This window comes from Arvicanthis niloticus, chromosome 4, assembly GCF_011762505.2.
Source record: "Arvicanthis niloticus isolate mArvNil1 chromosome 4, mArvNil1.pat.X, whole genome shotgun sequence".
Lineage (NCBI taxonomy): Eukaryota > Metazoa > Chordata > Mammalia > Rodentia > Muridae > Arvicanthis > Arvicanthis niloticus.
The window spans coordinates 71,809,707-71,834,960 of record NC_047661.1 but is presented as its reverse complement, the minus strand read 5'-3'; the positions used below and the strand labels follow the sequence as shown (position 1 = coordinate 71,834,960).

The window sequence follows — 25,254 nt, the reverse complement described above, 5'->3', positions numbered from 1 at the left end:
TTTGTAGTCCCTGGGACTCAACAGGTCTCTCTGTCTCTCTCTCCTGGGAATCTCAACATTTTTGGCTTTGGGGGAAGTCAGTCCATGCCCCTAGCTCTTTTCCGTGCATGTGTCCATTTGCAGTTCAGGTCAGATAAGCAGAAAGGTCCCTTTGAAAAGAATGTGGGTCATGCTCATCAAGAAGGTTCCTAGGAGCCGGGACTGTCCTGCTACACTGAAGATACTTAATAAACAGTGGTGATTTTTAAAGTTTTCTGTCACATGGTATTCCCACGTAGCTGAAGCTAACTTTGACTCTCTATGTAGCACAGGCTAGTCTCAAACTTAGGACTCTCCTACCCCGGCATCACAAGTACTGGATTATAGGTGTGCACTATCTGGCCTACCTAAAAGCAGTGATTATTGCCAACAAAATATTGATTATTGTCTAGGGATAATTTTCACCCTGCTCTCAAATTTTAAAATGACAGTTAAGAAAACTATTGCAGCTAAACATCGCCCGGTGCAAGTGAGGCATTTTCCTCGCTGTGTTTCAATAAAGTTGGGAATTGTATGAAGCACTTCACTTACAAATTCTAGTCCTAGGTCCATAACATCACTGCAGTACTTTTGGAAAGACCCCCTGGCCCTGAGCCTCCATTTCCTCATCTATAAACAAGCCACACTACCTTTACTATTTAGTAAAGGCACATAGACGCCCCGTAAGAGACCCCCAAAACTGCAGAGTGGATGTGAATAAGGCATTGTATGGGCTTCCTGGTTTCTGCTCACAGCTTTTGCTATTGACTCCTGGGTATATAAGACCAAATCCTCACCTCCAATTTCAACATTACTTCAGATTCACTTGATTAGGAGCCCTTGAAGTCAGACTTGGTGGCCCTTGCCTGTAATCTCAGCATGCCTCAGGCTGAGGCAGGAAGACAAGTCTGAGGCCAGCCTGTGGGCTACAGACTGAATTCCAGACCGACTTGGGTTACAGAGTAGAATCTTGTCTCATAAGAAAACTAAAATCCAAACCAAAACAAACACACCTGGGTTTCCAACAATAATTCAAGAAATAGTTAGATCCACCCCCATTTCTATTTCTGCAGACAATGTGACCATTACTCCATTTTTCTCTTTTGAAAACATTAGCATCATGTTTTTAATTTTTTAAAAAAAAGTCTTTCCTACATGAATTTTTTTAAAATCAAGGCCCCTGGAATTTCAGCTTTACTGTATTTGAACCTGCCTGTCCTTCTTCCTCCACATCTCCCACAGATCTAGTTTGCATCTCCACTCCCTTTTTCAATTGATTTCATAACTGGACCTTTGCCCTCCAATAAAAACACCTTTAATCAATAAAAACACATTTTTCTGATGTGCAGTTCTGATTAACTGCTTACTTCAGAACAAAACATCACACAATAAAAGAAACAAAGTGACTTACCAATACTTTTGTACCAAACCAAAGTGCTGGGGACAGAGAGGTGGCTCAGGGGGTAAGGTTGCATCCTCCAAGCCCAATAACCTGAACTTGGTCCCTGGAACCCAAATAGTGAAAAACAAGAACCAATTTCTACATGTTGGCCTTTGACCTCCACTTAATTATGAGTGCCCCCCCATAATTAATAACAAAATAAATAATTTTTAAAAATCCAAACTCCCTAGGCTCTTTGTTTTCCTGAATAACCTGTTCAGACTTAATGAATAAACTAAAATGTCAACTTATTCCTTTGATTCCATCTGAGAACCTACTATGTGCCAAGCATTGTTCTGGGATCTGCAAATACAAGCACAAGTGTGAGTACAGCCTACCCTCAGGAGCTCCGTGAATAGACTTCACACAGATATGGGTGGGGCACTGTAGATAGGGATAGGATTATTTAAGATCTTAAAGTTATGGGTGAAGTTTTCTGCACAAGAGATTGCTTTCCCTAGAAGAAGAGCTATACTTTTCACCATATTCTCAAAAAAAAAAATCTATAATACAAATTATTAAGGAGCCATTAATCTAAGTTACTTTATGCCCTAATCATGGACATGTCCACATCATTTTAAAGGGGAAATACCTCACTTACAGCCTCTGCTGAAGGGGAAGACTCGGTGAGCAAGGTTTGCATGATTTGACCTTGTGCCCATTGTCATAACTGATTGGACTCAAGGCCTGCCAGTGCATAGGATGGCAATAGTAAAGGCTTCAGGATAAGATGAGCTGGGACACATCGGGCCTCATTCTTGGAAGCTGGAATTAGAAACATACAGAATTCATCAGTTAGAAGAATCGAGGCATAGAGAGAACTAGAAAGTCAGAACAAATTGGAAATATGAACAAGACACCAAGAGTAGATGGAAGCTTTGAGATTTAAGAAAAAAAAAAAAAAAGCATGTGACAGAGAGAACAAGTCAGCTGGGAACTGAAAATAGAGAAGGCTCCTGTGGTGCTGAATGATCCCAGAGCTCTGAACCAAGTAAAGGTGGAGTGTCCCAGGCTAGTAGGGTGGTTAACCTCATCTAGGGTTGCCTGAGTAGTCACTTTCCAGAGCTGGCTGATGGGGCCCAGTGCTAGGTTCAGACCAAGTTTTTTGGAAAAAGGAAGTTTGGCAAGGTTGGCAAACAATGAGTCAATCAAAAGGGCTAAGGTAGGGGTGTGTGTGTGTGTGTGTGTGCAGATAAATCAGTAACAAGAAACAAGAATGAGGTAACGGTGAATGACAGAACAGATCAGGAAATAAATGTGGGAATTTCCACAGCCCAGGGTAATTTTCATATATATGCAACCTGATCACTGTGTAGACTGAGTGCGTCCCTAAGTGTGCATACAAGAGTGTGTTAAATGTACTGACAGGATTATGACCAGCTACCACAGCATTGCTGGGAAAGAAGTGAGTAATCAGCTCTGGGCAAGGAAGGGGAGTATCATAGACATTCAAAAATGGGTTGATGGATACCATGGTGAAGTAAGGTGAGGTCGGGTCTCACAGGAAATTTTAGAGCTACAGACTATGATCCTTAGACTAGGATTCAATTCTCTGTGTTTGTGATATATTAGCTACACTGACTGATTGGCCCGCTCTCATCTATACAAACAGTGGCAGAAGAGTTACTCATGTATAATGTTTAAAAATTTAATCAATGCATTTAGAGGAAGTTGCTTGTGTTTTGTTTTTCATTTGTCTGTTTGTTTTGTTTTTGCTGAGACAGGGTTTCTCTGTGTAGCTTTGGCTGTCCCGGGACTCACTTCATAGACCAGGCTGCCCTTGAACTTGGAGATCTGCCTGCCTCTGCCTCCTGAGTGCTGGGATTAAAGGCGTGTGCCACCACTGCCTGGCCACATCCAGAGGAAGTTTTAATGACTGGGTAGAGGAGTGGGAAATGCTGTGGTACCCGTGGGTGTTGATGGTTCAGTAGTACTGTGGACGGTAGACATCCCGGGATGAGGTGACGGTGAACATAAAACAGAAGCAGGTCACTAAATGCTGTGCCTGGACATTTGGATTTTAACCAAAAAAGGCTTCTAAGCAGGCTAGTGAGATAATCTTTTTTTTTACTCTTGTAAGTGTAGAAAATATACTAGAGAAGAGAGACTAGAGGCTAAAACCATTGTAGGACATTGTAATAACCATAGGGAGATGGCTGTGATGATGGAACAGGGAATCACCAAACACTGACAAGGCAGTTCAACTGTGCTCGGTATGCTAGCTAGGTTTTGTTTGGTTTGGTTTGGTTTGGTTTGGTTTTCAACTTGACACACAATGGAATCATCTGAAAAGAAAACTTCAGGCGAGAAAATGCACCCATCAAACTGGTCGATAGGCAAGCCTGCAGGGTAATTTTCTTGATGTGGAAGGACCCAGCCTACCATGGCTGTTTTCATCACCGGGAAGGTGATGTTTTACCACCCATAGGTGTATAAGAGCATAGACTGAGCAAGCCAGGAGAAACAGACCAGTAAATAGAATTCCTTCATGGGCTCTGCTTCAGTTTCTGCCTTCGGTTCCTGCCCTGAGTCCCCTTTGTAATGGACTGTAAGCTAAAACGAATGCTTTCCTCGAAGTTGCTATTGGTCATGTTTACCACAGTGATGGAAACCAAACTAGGATACTTGGCTGTTGTTTGGATGTGTGTCAGACAGAGGGATGAATCGAGGGTTCTGCTGGGTATTCAGCTTGGTAACTGGGCATAGCAGTGGGACATTACAAAGTGTTTAACATTTGAAGATAGCTAGGATAAGATCACAGTCCCATACTGCTACTCAGCTTCTATTTGAAGCTGAGACCAGCAGGATAACTCAGTGTTGACAGACTCAGGCATGTCCCCATCCAGCTCATTCTCCCATGACTCCTGGCATCATCATTCTTGCTATATTTTATTGTCATCTTCTAGTCATGTAACTGTCTGCCTCTCTGGAGGAAGGATGTAGATGCTGCCCTGATGACCAGAGTGTTTCCAACATTCAGCAGTTCTGAAAGGAAGGTCTCTGTGTGTGGAGAGCTGTCTAAGCACTGGGGTGATGGTGATTAGCAAGGCCAGAACACACTCTGTTCTAAAGGTGTGCCTCCTAGCTTACTACAGGTGAATGAATAAACAGCAGCTAAGGAGCAAGTGGGGAAAGGTGTTCTGGCATAGAGGTAAAAAGAGAAATGATTGGGGAATAGAAGGGAACCTTGCTGGTGTCATCAAAGGCACCGGAAGGGGGTTACAAGGTGAAAGAGTACACAGAGCTAGAGAGATGATGTTTATCCACTGGATCTGGCAATTACACCGTTAGAGGTCTTTGATGGAGCAGATGTGGTATAGTGTAAGATAGGCAGATGGCAGAGGACTGAGGAAAGATTGGCAAATGAAGAGTGAGGGTGAAAGTATGGAGTGTTCATGTGCTCACTGAAGGCGAGAGGAGGGAGGAAGAAACAGATAGAGAGAATGAAGGACAACATGTAGATTTAAAAACTTAATAGGAAGATGGCTCACTGGTTAAAAGTGATCACTGAGCTGTGCAGTGGTGGCACATGCCTTAAATCCTAGCACTTTAATCCCAGAGGTAGGCAGACCTCTGTGAGTTTTAGGCCAGCTTGGTCTACAGAGTGAGACCAAGGACAGCCAGGGCTACACAGAGAAACCCTGTCTTGAAAAGCCCTCCCCTCCAAAAAAGTGAAATTAATTATGACCAGAAAAAAAATTGATGAGTAAGGTCCTAGAGGAGTTGAGAGTAGCTGGGATTACTCCTTCAGGGTGGAAAAGAAGAGCTGGGTACCATAGGTGTGGAAGTGTTGTCCAGAGGAATCTTCCAGCATCTGAAAGAAAAGATGGGGACCTCTGTGAGAAGACACTGAATACTCACAGTGGGCATAGGTTCCCGAGTAGGAAGTAGAGGAGACTGGCCTCAAGTAAAAAAAAAGGGGGAAAGACCTAGAAAGGCTGAGTGGTGTAAAAACAAAGAGAAGAGGCTATAATTCTGTGGTGATTACAATCTGCATGGTCCCAGGACTGTGTGGTTGTAGGGTGTTTTCCAGTAGCTATTAGAAGTCTAGCCACTAGATCCAAGATAGAAGTTTGCAGAAAGAATTTAGTTCAGCATGTACAGAAGGACAGGGGGTTGAAGGTATGGAGGAGGTAAATAAGAAAGGCATTCACTTGATGGGGCGCTGAGTGCAAGATTCAAAAGGAAGGGCAGGGGAGGTAAGATGGGTAGGCAGGAAGTGTCAGTGAGATCAAAGCACAAGTAGAGAAAAAGAGTAGGGTTGGGGACAAGAGAAGCTATTGATTGATCCAATCTCTCCGTTAGTTTACTATATTTGAAGGCACCATCTTTACCCCTATAGTATCAATGCCACACTAAGTTCATTGTTCTATAGGTAGAGCCCTTGTTACAATTCAGGCATCTCTATGGGTGTTGGCTGAAATGAGCATGGAGGAGTCAGGAGCTGGGAGAGAGGGACTCAAGTGGGGAGTCTTCACAGATGCATGTGAACCTATGTGCAGCTACAGTGTCTGAGGGGCCTGGTGTGTGCCATTCATAGGTGCTGAGGATGTCAAAATGTCACCTGCCATTTTTATTCAGGTATTTATGATTTAATCAAATGGAACTCTTGTTTTTTTGTCCAAATCTTCTGAACATCTCTGCCATTACTTGAGTTCCTTTCTTTTGGACAGATCTGTTTTAGTTTCCTCCAGGAATATTCAATGGTTCCCTCAGTCAATGTCTCCCATTATGAATCTTTGTTCATCTGTATGTCCTCTCCTTTGTAATCCAAAATATTTTTAAAAAACATTTTGGAAAATGAATTTATAACATTTTGCTATGTGTTTATAGAACTGATATCGATGCTTTAACTTGTCAACTATCATTTGAGTTCCTTGAAAACATAGATCTGTTTTGTTCATCTTTGTGTTATTCATAGTAACTTGCACATTGTCCACGGGGTTGAATGGAATGTAAGGTTTCAGTGAAGGATTTTGTCTAGTTTAATTTTGTACCATTTAGAATTCACAACAATGTTAAATAAATAACCCACTGCCCCCAAAATTGTTTGGTTCTTCTTGGTTTTTTTTTTTTTTTAAGACTCTCAAGATACTTCAAAAGGTCTTAAATTTGTGTTCCTTTATTCATCAAGTTGTTTAACAAGGTATATAATGAGTAGGTAGGACTCAGAGTATGCAAAAATTTTGAAAAGTCATTGTTTCTGTCTTAAAGGATACTCAAGTGTAATCTGATCAATACAAGGACAAAAACCCCTTTTAAGAAACTGAGTCACTTTGATCCCAGATTTGGCAGGCAGAAGCAGGCAGATCTCTATGAATTTAAGGCCAGCCTGGTCTACAAAGTGAGTCCTGGATAGCCAGGGCTTGTTACACTAAAAAACCCTGTCTCAAACAACAACAACAATACAAGGACAACAAACAAACAAACAAAAACTGTGCCACCTGGTCAGGAGGAGCTGACCTAGTTTTTAGTGTGGGGCTCTCCTCAGCTAGAACTTTACCTCTTAAACATGAGAACTATGGGGAGAACTACTAAATTTCCCCCTTACTAAATTGCTGCTTCCCAGCTCACTGAGGCCACATCCACAAAGCTGAGGAATGAGGTGTCTGATGTCACTATGACATGAATGGGGGAGCTACAAAAGGAAAGCAAAGGTCTAAGTGAGTTGCTGCTGTTCTCTAATTCTGAGCTTAAAATGGGGCTAGCAATTGAGATAATAAACACAAAAGAGCTCTTTAAACGGGGTAGTGTTATGCAAATGTTAATTACTACTCATAAAATTGTTCTGTGGATTAAATAAAACTGTCCTTTGTAAACCACTTTGCAGACTTAGGGTGTCACCTCTGTTGGTCTTCCAGACTCTTCTGTCCTCTCAAGTTCTACAGCTGGTGAGAGGAGTGTGTGCTGCCTCTATTGCATGCAGTTACATTTCTTCACGTTCTTCCAGACCTCTTTCCTGCCGATGGTTAGAGACCATTACACTAGCCCTTGAAAACTGCTGTTAGCTTTTCTATTGCTGTTGGCAGAATTGAGACATTTTCTCTTTCACAATAATCCACTGGAAGTTGTGACATACATGTACTCCAAGGACATCAAAGACACATGTCCACTTCATTGTGACATGAAAATGTTAGTGGGTCTGTATACTGTTCAATTTTTTTAAAACTTTATTTTACATTGGTGTTCTGCCTCCATGTATGTCTGTGTGAGGGTATCAGATCATCACCTGGACCTGGAATTAGAGACAGTTGTGAACTACCTTGTGGGTGGTAGGATTTGAACCTGGGTCCTTTGAAAGAGCAGCCAGTGCTCTTAACCACTGAACCATCTATCCAGCACTGTTTAATTAGTTTTTAAGATCCATTTTCTTCATCTTGGAGTTTAAATTCCTTTGCAGCCTAATTCCAACTATTTTTTGTTGTTGTTTTCTTTACACTCATATGAATTCTAGTCAAGTTGAACTTTTGCTACCTGTAGGCAGGGTTGATTTTCCAGCTACTTCTCACCGGTAAGAACCAGTTACCACTGTTTTCCAGTCACACTATTGTTACTGGAATTGGGGCTTGCAGTCTGTACCCTCAGTAAGCGGCATTTGGCTATCTGTTGGCAGGGATCCAAAATAAAAGTGAAAAGCAGAGAAAAAAAAAAGACTTATTCAATGTAGACACACTGGAAAGATGGACAAAGAGATAGTGACTCTCCAAAGCCCATCTTTGAGGGTCCTGACCTGAGGGTGTTAAAAAAGAGTATATTTAGTGTGGCACAAAAATAAAATAAATAAATAAATAAATTAATTAATTAATTAAAAAAATACACGAACTACATGAAAGCAACCCAGCAAGGCAATTTGTTTTTGAAAAATGGATCCACCAAGAACACAACCCAAGGCAGGGTAGCAAGCACACCACTGCAGGAGGTTCACCTGGTTTTCAGTCTGACTCAATTGGTAACTATGCCTTACCTAACCAGTAAGAGCTTGACCTCACAATGATGCTATGAACTAATTCCTAACTGGAGCAAAGGGGAAGAGAGTCTAGTCTTAGGGCTGTGCAGACAAGCATGCACGTACACAAGAATTTCACAAGACAGGCTGTATATAAAATATCTACACTTGGTGGGCTAGCCACCTTTAATAGAAAACAAAACCATTTCTGACAATGTAAGTCTTAAATAGAAAGCAACAGATATGTACAACTAATAGGTTTCAAGGTGTGATTTCTCCCTGTCTACCACTTCTCTGTCTCAGCTCAGTCTCTCCTGCAAGATCATCTGACAGCTGTAAATCTTTTTCCTGGAGACAAGTTCCCCTTCTGGATAGATACCCTTGGGGCTTTAGCCATTTCCTCTCCTAGCAGAAGGTTCCTAGAGAAATGTTAATGTGTGTGTGTGTGTGTGTGTGTGTGTGTGTGTGTGTGTGTGTGTATGCATGTTTGGTGTCTGTTGTGTGTATGTTTATATGCATGTAGGTGAGGGGCTGTATGTTTTTATGTGTGGTATTATGGTATGTATGTGCATGTGCATATGTGTTTGAGTGTTGGGAGTGTATATTTATATATATTTGTATGTGTTGTGTGCATATATTTGTATATGTGGTGTGTATATATGTTGTGTATGTAGATGTGAATGTTGTGAGTGATGTGTGTGTGTGTGTGTATCCTGGTCGTGAGCTGAGTAGCTGCTCACCATATGCTCTCTGTTGTGTTGTGTTAACTTTCCATGGGCCCCAAGGACTGAAACCTTCAAAACATCCAAAACAACTCTTTCCTACTAAGTTGATTTTCTAGGGTATTTGTTACAGCATTAAGATGTTAACACAGTACTTACTTAATGACTTAACCAACAGCACATTCTTAGGTTGGTAAGATGGCTCAGCAAGTAAAGCTTCTTGCTGCCAAGAAGTTTAATTTCCAGGATCCCCAAGGATGAAGAGAATGAAATCTCACAAGTTGTTCTCTGACCTCCACACCATGGCACAGGCAAACATTTCCCCAAATATATACATACATGTGATTTCCAAAATAAAAACATAACAATAACAAAGTCACCTATTCTATGAAGCTTTCACCTGTCTCTGCCTGTAGTGGGTTGGTCTATTGTGGCTTGTATTTAAATGCTAAATACTGGCTCCCAAGATCTGGTTGCTGGTCACCAGCAGGTACTCATGTACACCACATACACTATGTAAACCATTCTCACCAATTTAACTGGTCAAAAAAAAAGGGCTAAAGCCTGTGATTGAGCAGTAGAGGGTGAAAGGTAGGTCTTAGGTACCAAGTGAGGGGGTCTCAGGACAGATGAAAAGGAAAAGAAGAAAGGACACAGAGACTGGAGGAGGCAGCCATGAGAGGAGCTGGACCACGAGCACTTGGCCAGGAGAAACAGCAAGCAGCAAGGAACATTTGGCTAGGATACAAATTAGAATAGCTTTAAAACCTGCTCAATCTAGGCTCACAGCTTGTCAGTAAATATCTGGATTTCGTATCTTTTATACTGTGAGAATAAATTGTAAAAATGAAATTTTAGGTCTCAACATGAAAGATTCTTAGGTTCAGAGTTTACACTCAAGTGTTAGCTGCCCCTGGGGTGCATCCCAGGGACTTGAACTAACATCCCAAAAGAACAAAGGACCCAAGATAGAGGCAATAAAACACCTAGGTGAACAGTCACTTAAAAAAATTCTCCCTGAGTGAGATACAGATGTAAATTGGGAGTGAGATACAGATGTAAATAAGGATGGAGACTTCTGAAATAAACCAGCTTGAGAACGGATGTTAAAATCAGCCTTTGTAGTTATTGATTAAGAGGTAAAACTGCCTTTATGAGCCTTGTGAATATTGGTATATAAAGGACTCCAACTCTGATTCAGGACTCTCTTTTGTCTGTATACAAGAGAGTCCTGGTGCACCAGTATCAATAAACCTCCTGTTATTACAACAAGTCCTGCCTGTGGGTTCTCTAGAGGAGTCCCTTGGTTTTGGATACTTAGAATCCAACAATACGATCTAGCTAAAATGCCTAAATACTTTTACATCTTCCAATTAAGAAAACTGGTTTTTGTTGTTGGTTTGGTTTGGTATTTGTATGTATCATTCCCCCTTTATCTGTACTGTTCTTGTGTCTGGAGATGCAGTTAATCTTGACAGCTAACCATCTTTCCTAGTTAAGCTATCACATCCTTCAGGACAGACTCTGGAGTCCAAAAGGCACTATTCACCTTCCAGAGGACAAAGTCCTTCAATTTTGGATATGGGACAAAGAAAATAGTTAGCATTCTCACCTTCTAGTTTTCTCTCTTCTGCACTAATCCTTTCCTGACATGGATAGAGGCAGTTAGAGGTCAGCATTTCCTTGTCTTAAGAAGGAACTACTGAAGTACTTGTAGGTGGAAGTTGTTATTTTAATTTTTTCAAAACCTATTTTTAATGATGGTTCTTAAATGTTTTAACCCCTCTTTTAGCCCACCACCCACCAGAGGTAGTAGAAAAGAAAGGCTATGTGGGAAGTGGACCTGTTTAGAAAGGTTCTTTAGAGCAGCTCCCATCTGTGTTGTCTGGAAATTGGCAGTTCATGTCACAGGTCAGCAGGCAGAGGCAGCTTGATCTACTCACAAACACTTCACAGATACACCAGCAGTCCAGTTCAGTAGAGTTGGGATAGCAAACATGAAGAAGCCACAGTGGCACTACCTAACAGAGACAACCAGGCCGGAGCCTCTGTTCGAGTCAACAGGAGGGACCAGGGAGGAATGCCAGGAAAAGTTCTCAGATGTGCCTCTCTCAGTGAAGCCAAGATCAGCGAAGAGTCAAGACCCACAAACATTGTACAGCTAGCTCTATAACAAGCCAAGCTCAGTCACCATCACTGCCCATTGAGTCCTTTCATACTCCCTCCAAACATCACCTGTTCTCCATGTGTCTTGCCTTAGTATGTGTGTCTGTCTCAGCTGACATCACTCTGCCAATCAGCCCAAGTCTGCAGAAGCAGCAAGAAACTGCAGCACACCACCAGAAGTTTTTTTGGCAGGTTTCTCTCTATGGAGTCCCAACAAATGGAGCTCAACTATACAATGTAAGGCAGACCAATACATGCATGCTGTTAGCAAAGAATCCTTCATCATAAGTCCTTTCACGTGCCTGCTTTAGCAGAACATCCTCTCTCTTGTGTCTGCTTTAGTGAAATGTCCCCTCATGAATCTGCCTTAGCCTTTCGCCTGTGTCCACTTCAGGAAAAGACTCTTTCATGTGTTTGCCTCAGCAAAACACCATCCAACACAATCAACTTTCCAAAGAACTTTTAAATTCCACTTCAGGAAATAACAGAAACTTGACTCAAGCTGAATTAAAAATGGTTTTTAAAAACATGTATTTTATTTCTTTTTGTGCATGTGGGAGTTTTGCCTGCATGCATATATGTGTGCCACATGCTTGCCTGGTGTCTTTCAGAGGCCAAAAAAGGGCATTGAATCTTCTGGAACTGAAGTTACAGATGATTGTGAGCTGAATGTGGGTGTTGGGAATTGAAGCCATGTCCTCTGTAAAAACAGCCAATGCCCTTAACCACTATACCATATCTCTAGCCCCTTAAAAATCACTGAAGTATTTATTATTTCCAGAAAAGGCAGGTAGGCTCTAAGGATCTTAGATTTAGTGACGGCATCATCATCAGGTGTTTCTCTATCTCACCTTCTGGTCTATGTCACCTTTATAACCACTAAGTGGCCACTAGTAGCAGGATTATTTTAGGAAGATGCATTACTTTATGCATGTTCAGCCAGGAAGACTTCTTCTCTTTCCAAGAAGCCTTGAACAGACCTCTCTTATTTTGAGGGTGGGGGTTGGTTTTTCAAGACAGGGTTTCCCTATGTAGCCCTGGCAGTCCTGGAACTCATTCTGTAGACCAGGCTGGCCTCGAACTCAGAAATCTGCCTGCCTCTGCCTCCCAAGTGCTGGGATTAAAGGCGTGCGCCACCACCGCCCGGTGCAGACCTCTCTTAACTTCTTTTATCACACAAGGGGACAACCAGAGGCTTCTTATTATGATCCAGCAAACAGGCCCTCAGGGACACCTGTCAGCATCTTTTGCCTTGGACTTCACTGCCTTCAGAAAAGTATAAACTTTTGTCAGAGACACTACCCCGGATGGCTTAGGGTTACCTATCCCTGAACCAATCACTGGCCAAAGGGACAGAATTCCTTGAATCAGCTGAGACCATTTGTTTGGGTCAAATGGATGTTGCAAAGCTATAGTAGATTGTGTTTTTAAAGTAGTTCGATAATACTTGCCTCTTACAACCTCTTCTTCTAACGAAAGTTTACATTTTTTTCCCATCATGAGGTGGGACCTGTAGTGTGGTATTCTCTCTCTCTCTCTCTCTCTCTCTCTGTCTCTCTCTCTCTCTCCCTCTCTCTCTCTCTCTCTCTCTCTCTCTCTCTCTGTCTCATGCACACAAGTGGGGTGGAGACATGGGGAACAGGACTTTAAAGTGACTCTCACATTATCAGTTTCAGGCCAGCCTGGGCTACTTGACACCTTGTCTCAAACAAACAAACAAACAAACAGAAAACAATGACAGAGAGAGGTGGGACCTCGGTTTCCTCTTCTTGAATGTGGGCAGGCTTTTGGCCACTTTGTATTGCTACATGATTTCTGAGATTTAATAGGAGAATGTGATTTATTGTCTCCAGGCTTGCTATCTCTGGGCTCTCAGGAAACTCAGCACTATGCTGTGAGCTCTCTCAAGCTGTCTACAGGGAAAGGACTAATGCTTGCCAACTCTCTTTTTTTTTTAAAGATTTATTTATTTATTTCACATATGTGGGTACATTGTCGTTGTCTTCACATATACCAGAAGAGGGCATTGGATGCTCATTACAGACTGTTGTGAGCCACCATGTGGTTTCTGGAAATTGAACTCAGGACCTCCTAAAGAGCAGTCAATGCTCTTAACCACTGAGCCATCTCTCCAGCCCAATTGCCAACTCTTGAGAGAGTTGTTTCAGCCATAGATCCTCCAGGCTCAGTCCCACTGCTGATACCATGTGAGCTCAGGACAGCTGTTTTATGCCAAAGTTATAAGCTTGTCTGTTACATAGCAGAAGACAGTAGGGATGAAGGTTTAGTGTGGAAATCCCTGTTTCTTCAGTGCATCCTCTTGTTTCTCACTCGGTTGTTGGGTTAGATGTCAAGGACAAGGCAGGAGGTGAGGAGATTGTGGAAAGATTAGAAGTTGGAATTGTATTGCTAAGCTTGAGTTATTCACTGATCTTAGATACCAGGAGTGCTGCAACTTGTATGGCTTTGGGATTGACCTATGTGGGGTGACAGGGAATGAAGAAAGAAGCACACATACAAAAAGCTGTGATTGGATGGGCTGTGTGCTCTGATGGAGATATACCACTAGCAGCAATCTTGAAACATAACACATTTATTCTATACATCTGAATCAAGGTTTATTGTTTACACCTGAACAAGGAGGCAATTTTGGTTAATTTGGGTAGGTTCTATAGGAGAGCAGTCTTGGGCTATGAGTGAAAGGGTTAAAATTTTTCAGAAACTCCTAGCAGGCTGAGCAGAACCAAGAGTGCAGGTCAGCTTGGTCATGAGCTCTGTGTTTCAAGAACTTGGCTGACCACAAGATAGATGGTTAATTACAAATAGGCTCTTTGAAAATAGCCTATACAAAATGTTCCCCATGACTGTTCCTTGGACCCTGTTACAAACTGAATAATGGGCTGGGACTTTCCACGGGTACTCTTCAATAACCCTCCTTCACTCCCCCTGGGTTGTGGTTTCCCCCCTGAGTTGTGGTTTTTGCCTTTAAATTCTCTCTATCTCCAAAGCCCCGGGGTCAAACCCCATTGCCCCTGCGTGGGCTACAGGTCTTGACCTCAACATGTTGATCGAAATATACCTCTTGCTGATTGCATCAAGTTCGGTGTCTTATGAGTTATTGGGTGGCCACGAATTCCTGAGGCTTGGGTAAGGTCCTCCCTTCGTGGGGGCCTTACATGAGTTTCTAGGAGAAGAAAACTAGGTTGACATTTCCTGCACACATTGTCAAAGTTTGCATGTGAACCAAGGGAAGGTCTTGCCATGAGTCTGAGGACTGGATCCTTGACATGGCCATGCTCACATTCATTCAGGACTTCATCTGCATTTTACACAGTCAGGGTTTTCTTTGTTTCTCATAGGGTTTTGGAGGTGGGGGTCTTCAACTTTACAACAATAACTAATATTTTGTACATTTCCTTGACAAGTGTCTTAGTTAGGGTTTTATTTCAGTGAAGGAACAACATGACCCGTATATTCTTATAAAGAAAAACATTTATTTGGGGCTAGCTTTCAGTTTTAGAGGTTCAGTCCAATATCATCTTGATGGGAAGTATGGCAGCATCCATGAGTAGGAGAAGGAGCTAAGAGTTCTACATCTTGATCCAAAGGCTGCCAGGAGGGAACTCTTTTCTGCAGGTAGCCAAGAAGAGGCTCTCATTTCACATTGGGTGGGGCCTGAGCATGAGAGCCTCAAAACCCACCCCCACAGTGACACACATCCTCCAACAAGACCACACCTCCTAATAGTGCCACTCCCTGGGCCAAGCATATTTAAACCACCACAAGTTGCAGTGCAAGGTGGCTGCTTATAGTTTAGATGTTTGGGATCCAAGGAAAATTATCATGATTGATTATGTAAACTTTAAACTTTAACTACACCCACCACCCTGGAAGGAGGAGCCTTGTTTCTCTCGCTTATTCTAGAAGCAAAGATCTTGAGTGTGGATGTCAGAAACGTTTCCACAGAATTTCTGTAAACATTCCTCACATGGACTGACATATTTATTTTATTTGAAATAGAGAATATATGTTTAAGAAAACCTATAAAACCAAGGCTATACAGAGAAACCCTGTCTCGGAAAAAAAAAAAGAAGAAAACCTATAAAAGTAATAAATAATAAAACTGTCCCTTTGGGATCTGGCTAACTCAGAGTGGCTGAAGGAACTGATGCTTTCCTAGATCCTCTGCTTTATCATCCTGGGTTTGTCTTCTGCCCCCATTCCCTGGAATGCTGTTCCCCCATCATTGGCTACAGTTGGTTCACTTCCTTGTATTCAAAGCAATTTCTGTAGAGAAGTCTCAATATGTCTGTAATTCCCCGAAGTTTAAACCCTGAGCCCTGTTGTCAACTACTTTATAGCTGCAGGTTTACATATTGCTCAAACATAGATTTAGCCCCACTACTAAGAGCATTTTACAAAGTCTGAAGAAGTGGCCCCTTCCTGGAAATGACTCTTCTGTCTCTTCACATCCTTTGCCCAGTCATCCGGCATCAGGTAGGCAGCTGTAGTACAGTCCAGGCGGTGGCAGGAAGAGAAGAGATTCAGTGTCAACTAGGAATCTCTGTCCTCTGAGGATCAAGTATTGTGAAAGGCCAAGGCATTACTGTGGCTTTTCTTGCTCTGACTTTTTACTAGTTCAAGGCTGTGCAGAACCACCCTGCCTCCATCTTAGGCTAAAAGCCATCTTGTATACTAAAGACAAACTAGGCTCATTCCTGTTTATGATTACATCTCTTTCTGGAGGATTGGGCTATGCCCCACCTGTAACCTTAACTACTAATGCTCCTGTATTGCCTCTTCCAGGAAACAGCAACCAGGTCTTTGGTTCAAAAAGTTACTAACCATCTTGTACTCTACCTTTGTTTAAAAATGGTTGTAATGGCTCCCTTGTTATGACTTCCTGTTGTTATCACCTTGCAATCATGTTCTGCTTCTGTAATCCCAAAACCTACTTTGCCCACTAAATCCCTTATTTGGAAATCCTCTACCTCTGAGCTATAAAAGCCTCATGTCCAATGCTGACCTCTCAACCCTCCCTCCCTTATGGATGGCGGCCCAAGTACATGAATAAAAAAGCTTGCTTTAATTAATTGCTTGCTTTAATTAATTTGGCCATAATGGCTTGAGTCAGTGGTTTTTCTACTTTTCATGTTTGGGATTGAGAGGTTCTATTATTTTTTAATCATTATTTTTAATTAGGTGTGTGTGTGTGTGTGTGTGTGTGTGTGTGTGTGTGTGTGTGTGTAAAAGCACAGGTGCCAGGAGAAGCCAAGACCATCAGATCCCCTGAAGCTGGAGTTACAGATGTTTGCCTGTTGTGAGAGCTAGGAACTGAACCAGGTCCTCTGGAAAAGTGACAAGCACTGTTAACCACTGGGAAATCTCTCCAGCCCCCTACAGATTTTCTTATAAGGATCATTAAGACACTGAATTACTTGCTGGATGAAGTGCTTTTACACTGGCACCTTTCCTGGAGCTGTAGAGGGTGAAGCCAGGGGTGCTTCGGGCTTTGAGAAGAAGCAGCAGCAGGTCAGAGACAGGATTCTTGGTTTTAAATAGATACTTGTTCATGTTGACTTGACTGAGAGGCCCTTCCTTTCTGGAGCTGACCACCATCTCCACCCTAAACACACATGTGAGCAAGAATCACCAGGTATCCAGACTATGACCAATAATCCCACAGATTTCCAGGCAAGCTGGAACCCAAGCTCAGGCCTTGAACATTCCACACACTAATAAAAATTTCTAGGTTGTTGACCCAAACACTGGAAGAAACTGACCTGGAGTGCAGAGACTTTTTTGTTTTGTTTTTGAGAAGGGTAGTGGTGAAATAATTTTATTCAGAGGATTGAGAGCAGGGAGGGGCTAAAGTATAAACCACACGATCTGATGTTCTTGGCAGGGCAGATCTTCCTGGATTCCTTATGACTAAAAACCAAATTCTCTAAACCTTAATATAAGCTCCACCTGATACCAAATTGCAAACATGAATAGGACATCTTTCTCTTGTCTTTCATGAGGACATGCACTCTAAATTCCTATGATAACTGTATTGAATCACACTGCATGCCCTGCTTGGTAGTTAATTTCATCTATGCAGAGCATGCTGGTTTCAAACTCTCAGGTTCAAGCAATCTCTCCTGCTTCACCTGGAACTACAGACACTTGCTCTTATTTATCTATCTATCTATCTATCTATCTATCTATCTATCTATCTATCTATCTATCTAAGTATTTCTTTGTAATCTCAACCAGCCCATCCTGGAAAGGTTTGAGACCAGCTAGCTGGGTTTGGCCTAGGGGAAACACCACAGTACCCTCTGAACATGTGATAGTTTCAGGGTCCCTTTGGTTACACACACATCTCTTCACGAAGACACTGTAAGTTCTTTGAAAACAAAGGTCATATCTTAAGCATTTCCCTGATTCTTCAATTAACAAAACACAATACACTTCAGAAATAAACAAATGATCAGAAGGCAGTATATCCTAAGCCTCCTCTTATAATACTGATTTTCAGACTTTCTGATTCTTCTCTTACTGATCCTGCCAGTCAGATCAAGCGCTTCAATAAATTATAATAGGTGTTTTCTTTAGACATTGTATAGTGTGTGTCAACTTTAATAGTTTTCTTTTGGTTATTGTTTTTTAAGAGACATACAGGGGAAAAAAAAAAAATCAAACCAAGGAAGAGCCCTGACAAGAGCAGAAGCTCTCGCCATTTTCCTAGCCTCACTGGCTACAGTACTCACTTTCTTATGTCCCTTTGAAGGGTAGAGTTGGTGGGAGGCCACTGAGTGGTGGGAGGTGCTTGGGTGAGCATCAGTAGTAGACATCAACCAACGTGGAATAACAAGGGAAACTGAGCTGTAGTGAGCGCAGAAGAAGGCTCTGTAACCAACCAGCTAATCGTAAAGCAGCCAGTTGAACTGTCTCCACACAGCACTCTCATTTCCTATAAATAAGATGTCATTGACTGAAGTCCTCGGAACCCCTGGTTTTGAGGGATCCCACAGTCTTAGATCTTGTTTTACGTTGTTCTGTTTATAATTCTTAAATAAAATTTAAGATCATTAATTGGGGTTGAGGAAACGAGAGAAGGCAACAGGACATATGTGTTACAAAGAAGAAAGGAATAGTAATTGGTAGGAAAGGGACACAGGCCAGCAAGAGGGAAGGGAGGATATGGGGGAGGGCAGTTCACAGAGGTGAATGAGAACAAAGTATAGGATATGTACGTGTGAAATTAAGTGTGTCATGATATGCATGTACTGCCTTGTGGAACCCATCTCTGTTACATTAACTGAAAGCTTAATAGACACAGGGACTGCTGGGCTTATGGATACACAGTCCCGATGCGATGCACTCACCAAGGGATCAACTTTGCACACCCTTTCACAGCAGTGCACACATCCCTCCTCTTCACTTCCTCCTTTTTGTTTTCTTGAAACAGGATTTCTGAATATGGCCCAGGCTGGCCTTGAACACTACTAAATCCTTCTGTCTTTATTCCCACGAATAAAGACACCTCCATGCCTGGGTCTTATTTTTCTTAACAACTAAATTGACTTTAATTATACAGATACACATCAAGTGTTTAATAGTGTGGGTTATTTTTTTTGAAAGACAACTATAGTTTATTTTTCTCCCCCAAAATGCTTCAGAATATTTGCATGCCTAGACATTGCTGAGGAAAACCTCCCAGAAGGAACACCAGTGGTTTCCAGGATATGAACATTTTGAAATTTGAGATTATACAAAATTGCCCCCCAAGGGTTAAAGCGTTGGGAGAGGCAAACAAGGCCCTTCTTAGATTTGTAAGCCAGCATGACTGTTTGAAAAGCCAAGCATGTAACAATTGATGCCTCTGTTTAGGCATGTTTGTTTCAGCCTTGAGAAGACACTTGTGGAACAACTGGCCCCTGGACTCCCTGAACGCTGTTTGAGGCCCACTGCCTCCCTCTCATTTTTCTCAGTCAGCCTCAGAGCTCTCAGTGTTTCACCTGAGTAGAAATCCGGTTTCTTAGTCATCTGGTGATGCAGAGCCAAAGCAAAAGCCAGCGAACAGGAATTACCTGTTTCTTTGCCCCAGGTTGCTGGAACGGTTTGCCATTTCCCAGTTACAATTTCTTAAAGATGTATTTTATTTTTGATTGCATAGTTATTAGTGCCTCTCCTTGTGGTTTAGCGGGCGTGGCTTACTGGAAGAGAGAAAATCAAATACTGGTCTAGAGCTAAGCAGTTTGAATTTTCAGTGTAAACTCTGGGCAGGTAGGAATGGTGGAGTATACTTTTGATCCAGATTTCTGTGAGTTCAGTGCTAGCATAGTTTAGACTTTAAGGGGCACACACACACACACACACACACACACACACACACACACACACAGAGCGAGCTAAAAAAGACTGCAGGGCGCACTTGAGAAAATTACATGCTCAGTAAATGTTTACTGCAGCTATTGGGCTCAGGGGCCAGTGGATTAAGATGCAAATGGGGTGCAGGTATCCTGAGACTGAGGACCCGTTAGGGCTTGGCCATGTGGATGGATAGTGGACTTGAGCCTAGTGGGTGCTCCGTGCCACTGTTGAGAACTATTAAAGTGAGCAGGCTGTGGGGCAGAAAACTAGGTTTTTGTGACGGAGTGGAAAAAAATGCGCTTGTTTCTGCTGGGTGGTGTCCTGGAGTATCTAAGCAACGACCAGGAAATGACTCAGAGTCTAGCTGAGTCCGCACCGCGGTCCCTTCCCCTTCAGGGCAAATGGGTGTTGGTCTCTGAGCCTGGTCAGGTGGGCTGGTGCGGGGATCTCTGGGGCCAGAGTCGGATTTAAAGACAGGAGTCACAACTGCAGGCGATGGAAACTTTAGAACCGCCCCACCCACGCCCCCATGCTCCTAGCCCTTCTGCCCTCGTCCCCCACCCCCACGCCCGCCCTAGATGCTACAACTAGCAGCAACTGGGAAGTGCGGTTGTGGTGTCCCATCCCCCACCTACCTTTGCAGCTGAGAATTGGGAAGCTCAGGTCTGGTGGGCAGGGAGAGCATGTTTTACCCGGGCCATTTTGCTTCCTACTTCCTCTACTAAAGAGGAACTTTTGAAAATTAAAGGAACCTACTTACTTTAGCAAAATATAACCGTCACTGCTGCTTCCCATTCGAACCCAAAATCTCTTTCCCTGTCTGTCACATCATTTTTATATGTAACTTACATAAGAAGAATCACTGATAATAAATTTATTTGGTGTGTGTTGGGACACACCTGTTATCTCTTAGGAAGGTCACCGGAAGTTTCAGGGCATAGCAAATTCCAGGTGAGAACTTCAAAAGCCAAACCACCGAACCAGCCAACCAACCAGCACTTCCCCAATTCATACATACGTTTGCTTATATTCTGTGTATTTGAATTTGTGTGTCTAACCAGGTGTAATATACATGATATATTTGAATGTAATTAGCCTTTGTGAAATCTTATGTATGAACCTGGAACAAATTCACCTCATAAATATAGAATCTGTAACAGGCTCTTAATATTTCTTCAGGTTTTTCATTTGTTCGTTTTGTTTGTTTGTTTGTTTGTTTTTCTTGCAGTTGCACTGAAAAATGTTGAAAAATTCTTTGTTCTGTAGTGCAAACCAATTATAAATATCAATTCAAGTAACTAATCCTGTAAAAGTTTTTTTTTTTCCTATGCATCTATTTATACGAGTTGCCTAGTTACAGTTGCATTTGTTTGGTAAGAAATTACCTTGGGTACATTCTGGTGCATGAATATATGAGATGAAAGGATAACAATGACTTTTTTTTAATGAGATGGTTGGAGTTCTTGCATGACACAGTGTCCCTGCTGAGCTAATGAACACCGTATCTTCTGTCCCGATTGATACCTAAAAGCTCTTCTTTTGGGGAGCACAATGGCTACTGGTATCTGACCTACCTGTAGTCTTTTCCCTAGAACAATCTCTCTTCTTTGACTTAGCATTTGTCCTTGGGAGTGACAAATGAAGGAAGATGGCCATCCATTCACCCAGACAAGCCTCCAAAAAGCCCTGAGGTAAAAAATATCTCATGGAGAAGATATTTCACTCTCCAGGGCACTGTCCTACTCATAGTACAAAACTCCACTTACACGGCCAGTTTCACCATTCCTGACAGAGTATGCAATGGCTCTCCGTACTCATCTTGTGACTCATTCAGTTTACAAAATGTGTTCTCTGGTCAATGTTCTTTGTGTCTTTATGTGAAGAAAATAAAATTCCACATTCCCAAGTGTTTCCAAGGAAAACTAAAACTAATATTGTACTAGAAATTAAAAAAAAAAAAAAAAAAAGCAACCCACAAAAAACTGACTTTGGAAGCTAGAAGCTGACTTTGATGGTTTGGTCATCACCATGGCAACAATGAAGGGTGATAGAAACAAATGCTATGGTGATGATTTGTTTCTCCCTTGCAGAATCTGTGTGATACTATCACTAGTTTTTTAAAACCTCTTTTTCAGTATATTTGAGTATTCTGATGATGTGATAATTCCTAGGGTAATAAAATAGACATTTTAAAAACTAATTTAAACAAATGATTATTTTCTATACTGGTCACATATGTAGCTTTTGGCATCTGTTGTTTTATAAACTGTTATTGAACTATAATCCAAATCTACTTTACATGAGCCACACGATAATATTTAGGTTTGACACAGAAATCCAAAGATAGGAGAAAAAATACTAATGGGTTGACTTAAACATCTGCCGTGAAGTCCAGCAGGACACTTGCAATCTCTGTATCAGGAGTGCAGCAGGACATACCTGCAATCTCTGCCATGGAGTGTAGCAGGACACCTGCAACCTCTGTATCAGGAGTACAGCAAGACACCTGCAATCTCTGTATCAGGAGTGGGTATGGAGGGGGATAGGTAGGAAAAGAAGAAGTAGCAGTTCAAGGTCACCAGTGGGTATATTGAGTGTTCCAGACCAGTTTGTGATACGTAAAATCTCATTTCCAAAAAAACAAAGTCTGAAACCAAAAGACAAAGAACAATCTCTCATCCGTAATATGACATCCTTTAGACAGAGTAGCATTATCGCTAATGAACTGACTAATCAAGCCTGGGAAAATATCTCTTTAACAAAACCACACATAAACACTACAGAATATGTACAGTATGATAAATTCGAATCATAATTTTAAATTGCGATGAGTTTAAAGCTTAAAATGTGAGCACTATTTAACAACATTAGAGAAATAAACTTAATAACTTAGAAGAGTTTACATATTAATGTTATAGTTTTCTTTCAATTACTTAGAAAAAAACAAAGGATTAACAAGCAGATGCAATGCCTTCTTCAATTTTAGAGTCATTGAAATCAGTCTAATATTAAATAATACAATTCCAAAATATTACTTATATACACAAAGTACTTGTACCAACAAGACTGTTTACTTGCAAGATGAAGGACAAAATATTTACTTGCTTATTTTTGGGGGTGTTGTTGTTGTTTTGAGACAGGGTTTCTCTGTATAGCCCTGGCTATCCTGGAACTCACTCTGTAGACCAGGCTGGCCTCAAACTCAGAAATCTGTCTGCCTCTGCCTCCCAAGTGCTGGGATTAAAGACATGTGCCACCACTGCCCAGCTATTTACTTGTTTATATGTTGCTCATAGCACTAATAGAACTTTTAAAATGGTATTTCTTAAAGGTTTGGGGTTTTATAATTTCTTTAGTTTTAGTTTACCTGTTTTCTTTGAATGTATATATTGTATACCATGTCCATGCCTGGTGCCTGCTGTGGCCAAGAGAGGGCATCAGACCCAGTGGAGCTGAAGTTGGATCTGATGCCCTCTTCTGTCCTTTTTTGGCCAACACATGGGTGCTGGGAACCAAACAGGGGTCCTCTACAAGAGTAGCAAGTATTCTTGACTATGAGACATGTCTCCAGCCCCAAGTTTTGTTTTCAAAAGACTGAACCAGAACAATGCTGCCTAAAAGTCATATTTTGTCATCAGACAATGTCCTCATAATAGTCCAACTAATGAAATTTAAATCTCAACTTCATCCTAACTTATGAAGAACTCATCTATTTGGTGAGGCATTGGTGACATAAGCATAGCTGTCTCCAAAACATCAGCTACATAAGTATAACAAACAATGATTCCAGAATAAGAAAGACTCTTTTGAAAACGAGAAGCACACGCATTGACCCCACACATTAATAGTGGGAAACTTCAACTCTCACTAACTGACAGGTCATCCAGACAAAAACTAAACAGAGAAATAATAAAACTCACAGACACTATGAATCAAATGGACCTAGTAAATATCTATAGAATATTTCACCCAAACACAAAAGAATATACCTTCTTTGCAGCACCTCATTCAGCATATATGGATATATACTCATATATATACTCACACAATATTGGGTCTTTCTCCAATGTTGACCATATAGTCAGTCACAAAGCAAGCCTCAACAGATACAAGAAAATTGAAATAATACCTTGTATTTTATCAGACCACTTATCAAAAACAACCTACAGATTCAAAGTAATTCCCGTCAAAATTCCAAGACAATTCTTTAGAGGCCTTGAAAGAGCAATTCTCAACCTTATAAGAAAAACAAAACAAAACAAACAAACAAACAAAAACCAGGATAGCAAAAACAATTCTGAATAATAAAAGAACTTCCAGAGATGTCACCATTCATGACCTCAAGCTATACTACAGAGCAATAGTAATAAAAATTGCATGGTATGGGAACAAACAGGTTGATCAATGAAATCAAATTGAAGACCTTGAAATACACCTGCACACCTATGGACACTTAATTTTTTTACAAAGAAGACAAAACCATACAGGGAAAAAAGAAAGCATCTTCAACAAATGGTACTGATCTAACTAGATGTCTGCATGTAGAAGAAATAGATCCATATCTATCTCCCCGCGTAAAACTGAAGTCCAAGTGGATCAAAGACCTCAACATAAAACTGGATACACTAAATTTAATAGAACAGAAAGTGGGGAATAGCTTTGAACTCATTGTTACAGGAGACAACTTCCTGAACAGAACTCAGTCTCTAAGATCAACAATTGATAAATGAAACCTCATGAAACTGAAAACCTTCTGTAAGGCAAAGGACACTGTCAATAGAACAAAATGGCAGCCTACAGATTAGGAGAGAAGCTCTGCCAATCCTACAACTGACAGAGGGCTAGTATCCAAAATTTATAAATAAGTTGAGAAGTTAGACACCAACAAACCAAATAACCCAATTTTTAAAAATGGGGTACAGAGATAAACAGAGAATTCTCAACAGAGATGTCTCAAATGGCCAAGAAGCGCTTAAAGAAATGTCATCAGGGAGATGAAAATCAAAACAACTCTAAGACTTCATCTTACACTGGTCAGAATGGCTAAGATCACCTTCCACCCCTAGCCCGGATACCGGTGGCTGGAGCATCTGCTCCCCAGCCCATCTGCTCCTCTCTGGAAATTGAGTCCAGAGGCACCCTAGGGAGGTCACAGACCCACAGAGCAGCAGGTAGGAGCACCCGCACACTGACCTAGGCCTTAGAAGCACAACTAGCAGTAGGGAGCCCCCAGAGGGCACCTAGCATCCAGACCCGGCCCCTGCAGAAAGCCACTCCCCTTCCGCCCCTGGCCTGGATGGTGGCTGGAGCAGTCTCCCAGCTGATCTGCTCCCCCCTGGAAATTGAGTCCGGAGGCACCCTAGGGAGGTCACGGACTGCAGAGCTGCAGAGGTACCCAAGAGAGGTCAAGGACCAGAGAGCTGCAGGCATCCTAGAGAGGACATGGCCCACAGAGCTGCAGAGCAGGGGACACCATATCCTGAAGCATCAGAGAGGAGCAACTACATTCAGAGCAGCAAACACATAGCTGGTCTACTACCGTGGAGACACTATATCCTGAAATATCTTAGAGGAGCCACTGTACCCAGAGCAGCTGGAGC

The 25,254-nt window shown here is 41.8% G+C and overlaps 1 long non-coding RNA gene across 3 annotated transcripts; it reads right to left on the bottom strand.

Annotated features, from left to right (window-relative positions):
* Window positions 1-14,547: 14,547 nt before the first annotated feature.
* LOC143442042 (uncharacterized) lies at window positions 14,548-20,368 on the bottom strand. Of its 3 annotated transcripts, none has more exons than XR_013109932.1 (4): window positions 20,290-20,368; window positions 19,372-19,497; window positions 18,049-18,251; window positions 14,548-16,919 (listed from the first exon to the last, which is right to left on the bottom strand). It is a non-coding gene; the product is annotated as an uncharacterized LOC143442042 (long non-coding RNA). The 3 variants fall into 3 exon arrangements; XR_013109931.1 differs by lacking the exon at window positions 18,049-18,251 and having other exon boundaries at window positions 14,753-15,798; window positions 16,732-16,919; XR_013109930.1 differs by lacking the exon at window positions 18,049-18,251 and having other exon boundaries at window positions 14,551-16,919.
* Between the last annotated feature and the right edge of the window lie 4,886 nt (window positions 20,369-25,254).